This window comes from Primulina tabacum, chromosome 10 (assembly GCF_025594145.1).
Source record: "Primulina tabacum isolate GXHZ01 chromosome 10, ASM2559414v2, whole genome shotgun sequence".
NCBI lineage: Eukaryota > Viridiplantae > Streptophyta > Magnoliopsida > Lamiales > Gesneriaceae > Primulina > Primulina tabacum.
The window spans coordinates 41921588-41932062 of record NC_134559.1 but is presented as its reverse complement, the minus strand read 5'-3'; the positions used below and the strand labels follow the sequence as shown (position 1 = coordinate 41932062).

Here is a 10475-nt window from a genome sequence, read left to right as displayed (position 1 = left end):
TTGGACGATCCAACGCCGCCCGCTCCACACGTACTCGAGGGATATAAGAATAAACATCCCACTCAATGTTTGGTGCGATCAAACAAGCACTAAAGCACCGGATCCCACTTAATGTCGGGTGCGTTCATGCCAGCACTAATGCACCGGATCCCATCAGAACTCCGAAGTTAAGCGTGCTTGGGCGAGGGCAGTACTAGTATGGGTGACCCCCCTTGGAAGTTCTCGTATTGCACCCCTTTTCGTGTTTTTTCTATTTTTGATTACTTGTTGACACACGATTTTCGGCTCAAATAATCTGAATCTCTTTCGGGAACAGATAAGACGTGAAATCAACGTAGCTCGGGCACTGCCGGATTTGGACAAAATTGTAGCCTAATTTGATTGTAAACGGGCAAACGAACGAGACTCATACTCCGCAATGATCTGGCGAGATTTTTGCCGAATTCCTTCTCTAAGGCCCTCTAATTTGCGATTTTCCGCTTCTGTTAAGCTTCCGTTTCCGCGAGAAATCCTCTTAGGAAGTCCGAAATTCGATTCCGGTTCCATTTTATAGTATCCAGGCATATAATAGCTTGTATTCGCTATTTTCTTCTTCTTATTTTTTTTCTATTTTCTGGGAACATTTAGCGATTTTTGTTGTCGTGAGCCGGTTCTGTGTGGAAAGGTATGATGCAGATTACTCCGGAGACGGTTAACTCATTAAAAACAATTATTTCGACTGTTTTATCCATAATTTACGTAAACTGTCGCGACACGAGGACTTCCCAGGGAGGTCACCCATCCTAGCTACGTCATCGCGCCATAACGATTAACTTCATGGTTCTGATTGAGCGAGGGAAATGTCGCGTGTTGTCCATCGCCGCCCGCTCCACACGTACTCGAGGGATATAAGAATAAACATCCCACTCAATGTCGGGTGCGATCATACTAGCACTAATGCACCGGATCCCATCAGAACTTCGGAGTTAAGCATGCTTGGGCGAGAGCAATACTAGCATGGGTGACCCCCTGGGAAGTCCTCGTGTTGCACCCCTTTTCATGGTTTTTCTATTTTTGATTACTTGTTGAAAGACGATTTTCGGCTCAAATCATCTAAATCTCGATCGGGACCAAATAAGACATGTGAAATCAACGTAACTCGGGCACTGCCAGATTTCGACAAAATTGTAGCCTAATTTGATTGTAAACGGTCTTAGCCGAATTCCTTCTCTAAGACCCTCTAATTTACGATTTTTCGCTTCTGTTAAACTTCAGCTTAGGAAGTCCGAAATTCGATTCCGGTTCCATTTTATCGTATTCCAGGCATAATAATAGCTTTACATTCGCTATTTTCTTCATCTTATTTTTTTTCTATTTTCTGGGAACATTTAGCGATTTTTGTTGTCGTGAGCTGGTGCGGTGCGGAAGGGTATGACGCAGATTACTCCGGAGACGGTTATCTCATTAAAAACAATTATTTTGACTGTTTTAGCCATAATTTACGTAAACGGTCGCGACACGAGGACTTTCAAAAGAGGTCACCCATCCTAGCTCTGCCATCGCGCTAGAACGCTTAACTTCATTGTTCTGATTGGGTGAAACATGTGCCGCGTGTTGTCCATCGCCGCCCGCTCCACACATACTCGAGGGATATAAGAATAAACATCCCATTCAATGTCGGGTGAGATCATATTATTACTAATGCACCGGATCCCATCAGAACTCCGAAGATAAGTGTGCTTGGGCGAGAGCAGTACTTGAATGGGTGACCCCGTGGAAAGTCCTCGTTTGCACCCCTTTTCATGTTTTTCTATTTTTGATTACTTGTTGACAGACGATTTTCGGCTCAAATCATCTGAATCTCGATCAGGGCCAGAGAAGACATGTGAAATCAACGTAGCTCGGGCACTGCCGGATTTGGACAAAATTGTAGGCTAATTTGATTGTAAACGGACAAACGAACGAGACTCATTACTCCGCAATGGGCTGGCGAGATTTTAGCCGAATTTCTTCTCTAAGACCCTCTAATTAGCGATTTACATAATAATAGCTTTACATTTGCTATTTTCTACTTCTTATTTTTTTCTATTTTCTGGGAACATTTAGCGATTTTTGTTGTCGTGAGCCGGTGCTGTGCAGAAGGGTATGACGCAGATTATTCCGGAGACGGTTAACTCATTAAAAACAATTATTTCGACTGTTTTATCCATAATTTACGTAAACGGTCGCGACACGAGGACTTCCCAGGGAGGTCACCCATCCTAGATCCGCCATCGCGCCATAACGATTAACAACATGGTTCTGATTGGGTGAGAGCAGTGCCGCGTGTTGTCCATCGCCGCCCGCTCCACACGTACTCGAGGGAAATAAGAATAAACATCCCACTCAATGTTGGGTGCGATCATACCTGCACTAATGCACCGGATCCCATCAGAACTCCGTAGTTAAGTGTGCTTGGGCGAGACCAGTACTAGGTTGGGTGACCCCCTGGGAAGTCCTCGTGTTGCAATCATTTTCGTGATTTTCTATTTTTGATTACTTTTTGACAGACGATTTTCGGCTCAAATCATCTGAATCTCGATCAGGACCAGATAAGACGTGAAATCAACGTAGCTCGGGCACTGGCGGATTTGGACAAAATTGTAGCCTAATTTGATTGTAAACGGGCAAACGAACGAGACTCATTAATCCGCAATGAGCTGGCGAAATTTTAGCCGAATTCTTTCTCTAAGACCGTCTAATTTGTGATTTTTCCGCTTCTGTTAAGCTTCCGTTTCCTCGAGAAATCTGCTCAGTAAGTCTGAAATTCGATTCCGGTTTCATTTTATCGTATCACAGGCATAATAATAGCTTTATATTCGCTATTTTCTTATTCTTATTTTTTTCTATTTTCTGGGAACATTTAGCTATTTTTGTTGTCGTGAGCCGGTTCTGTGCGAAGGGTATGACGCAGATTACTCCGGAGACGGTTAACTCATTAAAAACAGATATTTCTACTGTTTTAGCCATAATTTACGTAAACGGTCGCGACACGAGGACTTTCTAGGGAGGTCACCCATCCTAGCTCTGCCATCGCGCCAGAACGCTTAATTTCATTGTTCTGATTGGGCGAGAGCAGTGCCGCGTGTTGTCCATCGCCGCCCGCTCCACACGTAGTCGAGGGATATAAGAATAAACATCCCACTCAATGTCGGTTGCGATCATACAAGCACTAATACAGCAGATCCCATAAGAACTCCGAATTTAAGCGTGCTTGGGCGAGAGCAGTACTTGGATGGGTGGCCCCCTGGGAAGTCCTCGTGTGGCACCCCTTTTCGTGTTTTTCTATTTTTGATTACTTGTTGACAGACGATTTTCAGCTCAACTCATTTGACTCTCGATTAGGACCGGAGAAGACATGTAAAATCAACGTAGCTCGGGCACTGCCGGATTTGGACAAAATTGTAGGCTGATTTGATTGTAAACGGGCAAACGAACGAGACTCATTTCTCCGCAATGAGCTGGCGAGATTTTAGCCAAATTCCTTCTCTAAGACCCTCTAATTTGCCATTTTTCGCTTCTGTTAAGCTTCCGTTTCCTCGAGAAATCCGCTTAGGAAGTCCGAAATTCGATTCCGGTTCTATTTTATCGTATCCCATGCATAATAATAGCTTTACATTCGCTATTTTCTTCTTATTTTTTTCTATTTTCTGGGAACATTTAGCGATTTTTGTTGTCGTGAGCCAGTGCTGTGTGGAAGGGTAGCTCGGGTACTGCCGGATTTGGACAAAATTGTAGCCAAATTTGATTGTAAACGGGAAAACAAACGAGACTCATTAATCCGCAATGAGCTGGCGAGATTTTATCCGAATTCTTTCTCTAAGACCCTCTAATTTGCGAATTTCCGCTTCTGGTAAGCTTCCATTGCCTCGAGAAATCCGCTTAGGAAGTCCGAAATTCAATTCCGGTTCCATTTTATCGTATCTCAGGCATAATAATAGCTTTACATTCGCTATTTTTATTCTTATTTTTTTCTATTTTTTGGGAACATTTAGCGATTTTTGTTGTCGTGAGCCGGTTCTGTAAAGAAGGGTATGACGCAGATTACTCCGGAGACGGTTAACTCATTAAAAACAATTATTTCGACTGTTTTATCCATAATTTACGTAAACGAGGAATTCCCAGGGAGGTCACCCATACTAGATCCGACATCGCGCCATAACGATTAACTTTATGGTTTTGATTGGGCGAGAGCAGTGCCGCGTGTTGTCCATCGCCGCCCGCTCCACACGTACTCGAGGGATATAAGAATAAACATCCCACTCAATGTTGGGTGCGATCATACCTGCACTAATGCACCGGATCCCATCAGAACTCCGTAGTTAAGTGTGCTTGGGCGAGACCAGTACTAGGTTGGGTGACCCCCTGGGAAGTCCTCGTGTTGCAATCATTTTCGTGATTTTCTATTTTTGATTACTTGTTGACAGACGATTTTCGGCTCAAATCATCTGAATCTCGATCAGGACCAGATAAGACGTGAAATCAACGTAGCTCGGGCACTGGCGGATTTGGACAAAATTGTAGCCTAATTTGATTGTAAACGGGCAAACGAACGAGACTCATTAATCCGCAATGAGCTGGCGAAATTTTAGCCGAATTCTTTCTCTAAGACCGTCTAATTTGTGATTTTCCGCTTCTGTTAAGCTTCCGTTTCCTCGAGAAATCTGCTCAGTAAGTCTGAAATTCGATTCCGGTTTCATTTTATCGTATCCCAGGCATAATAATAGCTTTATATTCGCTATTTTCTTATTCTTATTTTTTTCTACTTTCTGGGAACATTTAGCTATTTTTGTTGTCGTGAGCCGGTTCTGTGCGAAGGGTATGACGCAGATAACTCCGGAGACGGTTAACTCATTAAAAACAGATATTTCTACTGTTTTAGCCATAATTTACGTAAACGGTCGCGACACGAGGACTTTCTAGGGAGGTCACCCATCCTAGCTCTGCCATCGCGCCAGAACGCTTAATTTCATTGTTCTGATTGGGCGAGAGCAGTGCCGCGTGTTGTCCATCGCCGCCCGCTCCACACGTAGTCGAGGGATATAAGAATAAACATCCCACTCAATGTCGGTTGCGATCATACAAGCACTAATACAGCAGATCCCATAAGAACTCCGAATTTAAGCGTGCTTGGGCGAGAGCAGTACTTGGATGGGTGGCCCCCTGGGAAGTCCTCGTGTGGCACCCCTTTTCGTGTTTTTCTAATTTTGATTACTTGTTGACAGACGATTTTCAGCTCAACTCATTTGACTCTCGATTAGGACCGGAGAAGACATGTAAAATCAACGTAGCTCGGGCACTGCCGGATTTGGACAAAATTGTAGGCTGATTTGATTGTAAACGGGCAAACGAACGAGACTCATTTCTCCGCAATGAGCTGGCGAGATTTTAGCCAAATTCCTTCTCTAAGACCCTCTAATTTGCCATTTTTCGCTTCTGTTAAGCTTCCGTTTCCTCGAGAAATCCGCTTAGGAAGTCCGAAATTCGATTCCGGTTCTATTTTATCGTATCCCATGCATAATAATAGCTTTACATTCGCTATTTTCTTCTTATTTTTTTCTATTTTCTGGGAACATTTAGCGATTTTTGTTGTCGTGAGCCAGTGCTGTGTGGAAGGGTAGCTCGGGTACTGCCGGATTTGGACAAAATTGTAGCCTAATTTGATTGTAAACGGGAAAACGAACGAGACTCATTAATCCGCAATGAGCTGGCGAGATTTTATCCGAATTCTTTCTCTAAGACCCTCTAATTTGCGAATTTCCGCTTCTGGTAAGCTTCCATTGCCTCGAGAAATCCGCTTAGGAAGTCCGAAATTCAATTCCGGTTCCATTTTATCGTATCTCAGGCATAATAATAGCTTTACATTCGCTATTTTTTATTCTTATTTTTTTTCTATTTTTTGGGAACATTTAGCGATTTTTGTTGTCGTGAGCCGGTTCTGTAAAGAAGGGTATGACGCAGATTACTCCGGAGACGGTTAACTCATTAAAAACAATTATTTCGACTGTTTTATCCATAATTTACGTAAACGAGGAATTCCCAGGGAGGTCACCCATACTAGATCCGACATCGCGCCATAACGATTAACTTTATGGTTTTGATTGGGCGAGAGCAGTGCCGCGTGTTGTCCATCGCCGCCCGCTCCACACGTACTCGAGGGATATAAGAATAAACATCCCACTCAATGTCGGGTGCGATCTTACGAGCACTAATGCACCGGATCCCATCAGAACTACAGAGTTAAGCGTACTTGGGCGAGAGCAGTACTAGGATGGGTGACCCCTTGGGAAGTCCTCGTGTTGCACCCCTTTTCGTGTTTTTCTATTTTTGATTACTTGTTGAAAGATGATTTTCAGCTCAAATCATCTAAATCTCGATCGGGTCCAAATAAGACATGGGAAATCAACGTAACTCGGGCACTGCTGGATTTGGACAAACTTATAGCCTAATCTGATTGTAAACGGTCTTAGCCGAATTCTTTCTCTAAGACCCTCGAATTTGCGATTTTCCGCTCCTGTTAAGCTTCCGTTTCCTCGATAAATCCGCTTAGGGAGTCCGAAATTCGATTCTGGTTCCATTTTATCGTATCCCAGGCATAATAATAGCTTTACATTCGCTATTTTCTTCTTCTTATTTTTTTTCTATTTTCTGGGAACATTTAGCGATTTTTGTTGTCGTGAACCGGTGCTGATAGGATCGATTATGGGGGATAATCATTGAGCTGCAATAGCTCGGTTCTTGAAATATTGAACACCGATGAATTAAATCGAGTTTGGTTAAAAACCAAGAGGAAGATACTCGAAATAATCCTTCGTAGAAACCGATTAAATATTTTGTAAACCATTTAAAATTTATGCAAGTTGAATGAGTAAAAATATTCAGTTGAAGTATTTTATCAAACATTTGGTATACAATATTTTGATATTTGAAGAACACATAAAATGCTTCAACAATGCATCTTTAAAAACAGTGAAAATGATAAGCAAATGCAATAAACAAATAGACACGAATTTGTTTATGGATATTCGGATATTTCAAACACTCCTACGTCATCCCTTTTTCCTCTTGGGAAGGATCCACTAGAAGACTTTGATTTATACAACTACTTGTACAAACCCATTCTGGAAGGGCAGCACCCAACTAGAACTCCTAGCACTCAAGATTGTAGGCAGCACCTCACAATCAGCATATTCTTTAATGTCTCATATGCAAAGACTACATACACAAGTTTATTGTCTTTGTGCAAGACTCACTCAACTAATCTTTGAAGTTCAACTCTCTTGTATTTGTGTGAGTGATTGTGTGTGAGGAATTTATCATTTACAGTGTACATCTCAAATGTATCCTCACACAAGGGCTTGTGCTCTCAACAAGCTGATTTTTTCATGCTAACTGCCCATGCTTTGAATCCCCTTCAAAAGCTGTTGTTTGATCTTCAATATGTTGTATTTATAGGCTCCAACACTGATATATACGTTAGACACAAGAATATGACCGTTGGAAAGTTTCTGTACTGTTTCTGGAATTGCAACAGTAAAATTCGTCTTGCTAGACATTTTCCCGACTGGTCAACTCTGGTCAACTGGTCAACTCAACTGGTCAATCAGTTCAACTGGTTCAGTTGGTCTGGTTCAGTTGGACTGGTTCAACTGGTCTTCAGCTGGTCTGGTACAGTTTCAGCTGGTTCAGTTCAGCTGGTTCAGTTCAGCTGGTCTGGTTCAACTGGTTTTCAGCTGGTCTGGTTCAGTTTCAGTTGGTCAGCAGCTGGTTCAGTTCAGTTGGTTGGTCAGCTGGTCAGCAGTTGGTTCAGTTTCAGCTGGTGTGCTGAAATCAGCCTAGCTGATTTCAGTTTGTGCTGAACCAGTAACTTCATCCTCATTTATCAGCATCTTAAGCTTTGATTCAGACTTTGACTTCTGAAGATGATTTGTAGATCATCGTCTTATCTTTCCAACGCATACTGAATCGCTTCATTTCAATAACCGAGCTGAGAGATATGACCAAAATACCGCAGCTGCTCAAACTCAACTGATTGCTGTTTTCGTGTGATCATTTCGGTAATTGAGCGATCAGTTAGACCATCATAACATCCGATTTTGCCAAACTGACGTGAAATACGATTTGTTTCGAATTGAGTTTTCTAATCAGTCCAGTTTGCGGATTGTCATTTTGATAATCCAGTTGAGAGAGATCATCAAAATACCAAAGCTCGCAAGAAATTCAGTTTGTGCAAAATTCAGTTTCAGCTTGTTTCTTGTGTTTGCAATTTCACACTTGAGGAAATATGTTAGAAACACAATAACAAGTTTTGTTAACATCAAAAACAAGATTGCGAACTTGAAAAGTTCCAACAGGTGCTGTGCGAAAAGGTATGACGCAGATTACTCCGGAGACTGTTAACTCATTAAAAACAATTATTTCAACTGTTTTAGCCATAATTTACGTAAACGGTCGCCACGAGGACTTCCCAGGGAGGTCACCCATCCTAGCTCTACCATCGTGCCAGAACGCTTAACTTCATGGTTCTGATTGGACGAGAGCAGTCCCGCGTGTTGTCTATCGCCGCCCGCTCCACACGTAATCGAGGGATATAAGAATAAACATCCCACTTAATGTCGGGTGTGATCATACCAGCACTAATGCACCGGATCCCATCAGAACTCCGAAGTTAAGCGTGTTTGGGCGACAGCAGTACTAGGATGGGTGACCCCCTGGGAAGTCCTCGTGTTGGACCCCTTTTCGTGTTTTTCTATTTTTGATTATTTGTTGACAGACGATTTTCGGCTCAAATCATCTGAATCTCGATCGGGACCAGATAAGAAATGTAAAATCAACGTAGCTCGGGCACTGCCGGATTTGGACAAAATTGTAGCCTAATTTGATTGTAAACGGGCAAACGAACGAGATTGATTAATCCGCAATGAGATGGCGAGATTTTAGCCGAATTCCTTCCCGAAGACCATCTAATTTGCGATTTTCCGCTTCTGTTAATCTTCCGTTTCCTCGAAAAATCCGCTTAGTAAGTCCGAAATTCGATTCCAGTTTCATTTTATTGTATCAAGGCATAATAATAGCTTTACATTCGCTATTTTCTTAATCTTATTTTTTTTCACTTTTCTGGGAACATTTAGCGATTTTTGTTGTCGTGAGCCGGTTCTGTGCGGTAGGGTATGACGCAGATTACTCCGGAGACGGTTAACTCATTAAAAACAATTATTTCGACAGTTTTAGCCATAATTTACGGAAACAGTCGCGACACGAGGACTTTTCAGGGATGTCACCCATCCTAGCTCTGCCATCGCGCCAGAACGCTTAACTTCATTGTTCTGATTGGGCGAGAGCAGTGCCGCGTGTTGTCCATCGCCGCACGCTCCACACGTACTCGAGGGATATAATAATAAACATCCCACTCAATGTCGGGTGCGATCATACCAGCACTAATGCACCGAATCCCATCAGAACTTCGAAGTTAAGCGTGCTTGGGTGGGAGCAGTACTTGGATGAGTGACCCGCTGGAAAGTCTTCGTTTGCACCCCTTTTCGTGTTTTTCTATTTTTGATTACTTGTTGACAGACGATTTTCGGCTCAAATCATCTGACTCTCGATCAGGATAAGAGAAGAAATGTGAAATCAACGTAGCTCGGGCACTGCCGGATTTGGACAAAATTGTAGGCTAATTTGATTGTAAACGGGCAAACGAACGAGACTCATTCTCCGCAATGAGCTGGCGAGATTTTAGCCGAATTTTTTCTCTAAGACCCTCTAATTTGCGATTTTCGCTTTTGTTAATCTTTCGTTTCCTCGAAAAATCCGCTTAGGAAGTATGAAATTCGATTCCGGTTCCATTTTATCGTATCCCAGGCATAATAATAGCTTTTCATTCGCTATTTTTTTCATCTTATTTTTTTTAATTTTCTGTGAACATTTAGCGATTTTTGTTGTCGTGAGCCGGTGCTGTGCGGAAGGGTATAACGCATATTACTCCGGAGACGGTTAACTCATTAAAAACAATTATTTCGGCTGTTTTATACCTAATTTACGTAAACGGTCGCGACACGAGTACTTTCCAGGGAGGTTACCCATCCTAGCTCTGCCATCGCGCTAGAACGCGTAACTTCATGGTTCTGATTGGGCGAGAGCAGTGCCGCGTGTTGTCCATCGTCGCCTTCTCCACACGTACACTTGGGATATAAGAATAAACATCCATTCAATGTCAGGTGCGATCATACCAACACTAATGCACCGGATCCCATCAGAACTCCGAAGCTAAGCGTGCTTGGGCGAGAGCAGTAATAGGATGGTTGACCCCCTGGGAAGTCCTCGTTTGCACCCTTTTTCGTGTTTTTCTATTTTTGATTACTTGTTGAAAGACGATTTTTGGCTCAAATCATCTGACTCTCGATCAGGACCAGAGAAGACATGTGAAATCAACGTAGCTCGGGCACTGCCGGATTTTG

The 10475-nt window shown here is 42.7% G+C and overlaps 7 non-coding genes and 4 pseudogenes across 7 annotated transcripts; all 11 read left to right on the top strand.

The window, feature by feature from the left end:
• The first annotated feature begins 116 nt into the window (after positions 1-116).
• LOC142517100 (5S ribosomal RNA) lies at positions 117-236 on the top strand. Its single transcript, XR_012812860.1, has one exon. It is a non-coding gene; the product is annotated as a 5S ribosomal RNA (ribosomal RNA).
• Positions 237-914: 678 nt separating this feature from the next.
• Positions 915-1033, top strand: LOC142507189 (5S ribosomal RNA). The gene has a single exon (XR_012805451.1). It is a non-coding gene; the product is annotated as a 5S ribosomal RNA (ribosomal RNA).
• Positions 1034-1658: 625 nt separating this feature from the next.
• On the top strand, positions 1659-1776 carry LOC142512367 (5S ribosomal RNA; annotated as a pseudogene).
• A 596-nt stretch (positions 1777-2372) lies between these two features.
• On the top strand, positions 2373-2491 carry LOC142515262 (5S ribosomal RNA). The gene has a single exon (XR_012811117.1). It is a non-coding gene; the product is annotated as a 5S ribosomal RNA (ribosomal RNA).
• Positions 2492-3171: 680 nt separating this feature from the next.
• On the top strand, positions 3172-3290 carry LOC142511437 (5S ribosomal RNA; annotated as a pseudogene).
• Positions 3291-4289: 999 nt separating this feature from the next.
• LOC142515261 (5S ribosomal RNA) lies at positions 4290-4408 on the top strand. The gene has a single exon (XR_012811116.1). It is a non-coding gene; the product is annotated as a 5S ribosomal RNA (ribosomal RNA).
• A 679-nt stretch (positions 4409-5087) lies between these two features.
• LOC142511436 (5S ribosomal RNA) lies at positions 5088-5206 on the top strand (annotated as a pseudogene).
• Positions 5207-6207: 1001 nt separating this feature from the next.
• On the top strand, positions 6208-6326 carry LOC142509598 (5S ribosomal RNA). Its single transcript, XR_012807764.1, has one exon. It is a non-coding gene; the product is annotated as a 5S ribosomal RNA (ribosomal RNA).
• A 2309-nt stretch (positions 6327-8635) lies between these two features.
• LOC142506466 (5S ribosomal RNA) lies at positions 8636-8754 on the top strand. The gene has a single exon (XR_012804758.1). It is a non-coding gene; the product is annotated as a 5S ribosomal RNA (ribosomal RNA).
• Positions 8755-9436: 682 nt separating this feature from the next.
• On the top strand, positions 9437-9554 carry LOC142510955 (5S ribosomal RNA; annotated as a pseudogene).
• A 679-nt stretch (positions 9555-10233) lies between these two features.
• Positions 10234-10351, top strand: LOC142509767 (5S ribosomal RNA). The gene has a single exon (XR_012807922.1). It is a non-coding gene; the product is annotated as a 5S ribosomal RNA (ribosomal RNA).
• The last annotated feature ends 124 nt before the right edge of the window (positions 10352-10475 follow it).